The sequence below is a fragment of the Elephantulus edwardii genome, unplaced genomic scaffold (assembly GCF_000299155.1).
Source record: "Elephantulus edwardii isolate Elephantulus edwardi_28Jun2011 unplaced genomic scaffold, EleEdw1.0 scaffold00023, whole genome shotgun sequence".
Classification (NCBI taxonomy): domain Eukaryota; kingdom Metazoa; phylum Chordata; class Mammalia; order Macroscelidea; family Macroscelididae; genus Elephantulus; species Elephantulus edwardii.
Genome location: NW_006399773.1, coordinates 10,441,363 through 10,445,736, shown reverse-complemented (window position 1 = coordinate 10,445,736; position 4,374 = coordinate 10,441,363).

Here is a 4,374-nt window from a genome sequence, read left to right as displayed (position 1 = left end):
TTTTTTTTTTTAATGGGAATAAATGTAAATGTCTTCTTGGTCCAAAATTTGATGCTATAGCTCATAGACCACACAGAACTACTCTGGAGAAGGAAAATAGTTTTAATCCAGATTAGTATGAGAATTTAGTCAGGATAGCTTCTGAAATGTGTTCCCTGGCACCTCAGCATTGAGCCTCATGGCTTTACATGAGTGTTACCATGTTCTCAATCCCACCAAAATTGTCTCTGTAATCCCAGTTGTCAAAAAAACTTGAACAAAGTCTCTTAAACTAGTTTCTGTGACATAGCAGCTCAAGGTCTCATTTCACATGATGTCTCTAGTTTGGCCATGACTCACGCTGCTGTAGAGGTAGTAGAAGCAATAATTTCTGGTTTTGAATGGTGTTTAATATTCTTTTACACCTTCTTTTTCACTCGGGTGGAGGGTATAAAGGTCTCTTCTGCTGCTGGCTTGCTCAATTTAATAGTGAGATTAACCAAACCTTTTGTGGATTGGTAGATAGTCAATTCCCTCATGGACTGGCAAACAGCCAATCTCCTTGTGGAAAGGCTAACAAACCCTCTTAGCTTACTTCCACCTATCTACTTGGCAAAATCAAATGATGGATAGCAAAGCCATATTGAAAGATTAACTCTACAAAGCAGTATCCAAATTGTCAAAAAAGTGGTAAAGCTAGATCTATATGCAAATGATATGATAGAATACATAGAAAACTCTGAAGCTATACCAAGAAAACTACTGTACATAGTTAATCAGTTCAGCAAGTAGCAGATTAAAGATCAAGATACAAAAAAATCAGCTGGATTCTTCTTCAGTGACACAGAGAATATAGAAATTGAGCTAAGGAGAACAATACCAATTAAAATAGGAATCAGAAGATGAAGTACTTGGGAACAAATGTAACTAGATATACAAAAGACCTGTACAAAGAAAATTATAAAAGATTACTACAAGAAACAAAATGAAACCTAGATAAATAGAATGATATACCATGTTCATGGATTAGAGAACTATCATGAAAACAACAATTCTACCAAAGGCAATCCACAAATTAAATGCAATTTTGATACAGATACTAATTCTATTCTTCAATGAGATTAATAAGACATTTTCCCATTTGATCTTGAATGGAAAGAGACCATGAATAATAATAGTATTTCCAAAAAAAGGTCAAATCCTACTGCACAGCCACGGTGATCAAGATAGCATGATACTAGCACAGAAACAGACACATAGATAAATGGAATAAAATTGAAAATCCAGAAATGAACTAATCTTCCTATGACCTACCTACATTTCCAAAGTATGAAAAAGAAGCTTCATTATCCTTGTTCCAAGGAGAAATCAGGCTGCACCCTCTCCAAGACTTACCTGTCTATCGTTTTGACTCTTCACTAATACCACACCCAAAGATCTTACTTCTTCTTCTTGTTGTTAAATGCTGTGGAGTCGAGTATGACAAATAGCAATCCTATGAATAAAAGATGTGAATCCTACTCTATAATTCTTGCTGTTTCTATATTCATAGTGTATCCAGAGGAAGGGGATGCCACTTCTGCTTCCAAACCTGAATCAATCTAGGAGCTCCATCAAACACTGTCCACAATGGGTTAGGCCATCCTTATTCAGTGTACAACTCCCACATGATTATGAGGTAATTGAGAACACTACTGCTTGGGTTAGTACAACTGATTCTTCAAATTTCTATTCTTGCTGTTTAGCACTTTAATGGTGTCCTTCTTAGATGATTTGCTCAATGTTTTGTTATATATCTGGGGTCACTATAACAGAAATACTATTAATAGTGGCTTTATAAAACAAAATTTTTCCTCTCAATTTAGGAATCAAGAAATGTAATTTAGGGTGATCGTTATAGGGAAACCTCGTTGTTTCTATTCTGAAGCATTGTTCTCATCATTCCTCAAAGATCTCTATGTGATATTTATTCACCTCTCAGTTTATATTTCTTTGCTTCCTTGTCCCATCTGTTCCTGTTCTATATCAAAAGTGACAGGACAAAAATACACCACTCACTGGCATATCTTCATTAATATAACAAAGAAAAACTCTGTTCCCAAATGGTATTATATCCACAAATGTAAGCCCATTCCCCATGAGTCCATTCTGACTCATAGCAACCCTGTAGGACTGTGTTGATTGGCATTACAAGATTTCCAAAGCTATACATCTTTACAGAAGCAGACTTCTACATATTTTTCCCTAGGAAGTTTCTGGTACATTAGAAATACTGAATTTTTGGTTTTTAGCCAAGTGTTTAACTAGCACCAGGACTTCAGAACACAAAAGTAAGTGGAGATTATTTATAACATGTGTTCATATGTCATAGGGTATTACAATGCAATTTACAACACTTAGTTTAGGTCAGTGACCTTCAAATATCTTAAATTCCTCCACTGAGAAGAATTTTTAAAAGCTCACAATATTACTAACACATTTCAGAGTAAAGTAGATCTCATGAGTTGCATACAGATTTATTTTAAGCATCATACAGCATACTAAAAATATAAAAGGGCACAATAATAAATTAATACTAACAATATATTCTTAGGTCTATATTTGTTCCCATTCCAAAGAAGGGCGACCCAACTGAGTGTGGAAACTACAGAACAATATCATTGATTTCACATGCAAGCAAGATTCTACTGAAGATTATCCAATACGACTGGAACAGTACATCAACAGAGAACTGACAGAAGTCCAGGCTGGGTTTAGAAGGGGTCCTGGTACTAGGGATATTGTAGCTGATGTTAGATGGATCTTAGCTAAAAGCAGAGAATACCAGAAGAATGTCTATCTGTGTTTCATTGATTATGCAAAGGCATTTGACTGCGTGGATCATAACAAACTGTGGCTGACTCTGAGAAGAATGGGAATCCCAGAACATTTAATCGTGCTAATGTGAAACCTATACTTAGACCAAGAGGCAGTCATCAGAACAGAGCAGGGCAACACTGCATGGTTCAAAATTGGGAAGGGTGTACGCCAGGGATGTGTCTTATCTCCATACCTTTTCAACCTGTATGCAGAGCAGATTATCCGAGAGGGGGGGGCTCTATGAGGAGAAGTGTGGCATTAGGATTGGTGGAAGATCTATCAACAATCTGCGTTATGCAGATGACACAACTTTGCTCGCTGAAACTGAGGAGAACCTCATGCACTTACTGAAGAGGGTCAAGGACTGCAGCCTTCAATATGGACTGAGGCTCAATGTCAAAAAGACAAAAATTCTTACCACTGGACCAATCGGTAGCATCAGGATGGATGGCGAAGAGATTGAGATTATTCACAGCTTCAGTTTGATCGGCTCCACGGTCAACGCTCTTGGCACCAGTAGCCAGGAAATCAAAAAACCTATTGCGATGGGAAAGTCTGCTGTTAGGGACCTCTCTAAAGTACTCAAGAGCAATGGTGTCTCTCTGGAGACTAAGGTGCGCCTGATACAGGCCATGGTTTTTGCAATCACTTGTTATGCATCAGAGAGTTGGACAATGACTAGGGAGGACAGAAGTAGAATTGATTCCTTTGAACTGTGGTGCTGGAGAAGAGTGTTGAATGTACCATGGACTGCCAAGAAAACAAACAGATTCATCGTAGAGAGGGTTAAACCAGGCTGCTCCTTGGAGGCAAGGATTCTGGGGCTTCGCCTGACATACTTTGGACATGTTGTAAGGAGAGACAGGTCTTTAGAGAGGGACATCATGCTGGGTAGAGTAGAGGGACAGCACAGGAGGGGAAGACCCTCTATGAGATGGATTGATTCAGTGACTGGGGTAATCAGGATGGGTGTGTCAGAGGCAATGAGATTGGCACAGGATAGAGCACGGTTTAGGGCTGTTGTACATAGGGTCACTATGAGTCACAAACGACTCAACGGCACATAACAACAACAAAAGAATATATTTAGTATTTGCTTCTTATACTTCATAAATTGGCATGTTCTTATATCACATTTGAAGACAATTGCCCTGGTATCTCTTTTCCTCTTATCTTTAAGATCAACTTACAACATTCTCAGTTTGCAGTTTTTATTTATACATATTAATATAACTTAAAAATATTCCATGGAATTTACCTGTTTGAATTGAAGGTTGATGTGGCCAAGAGTACTCTATTTCTTTTAGATAACTTTAACGATTAATATTTATTGTGTTTTGACATCATAGATAAAATCTATTGCTGTATTTGTTTCATTGCCAAGCACTTTTTACAACTGAATATAGCTTGTTGTTGTTATTGATTGCCATTGAGTGGAGCATGACTCATAGTGACCCTATGAACAAAAGGCCTAAAGTGTTTCTATAACTACCATCCTTTCTCAAAGTTGATAGAGTTTCCAGAGGCATGTTGTTT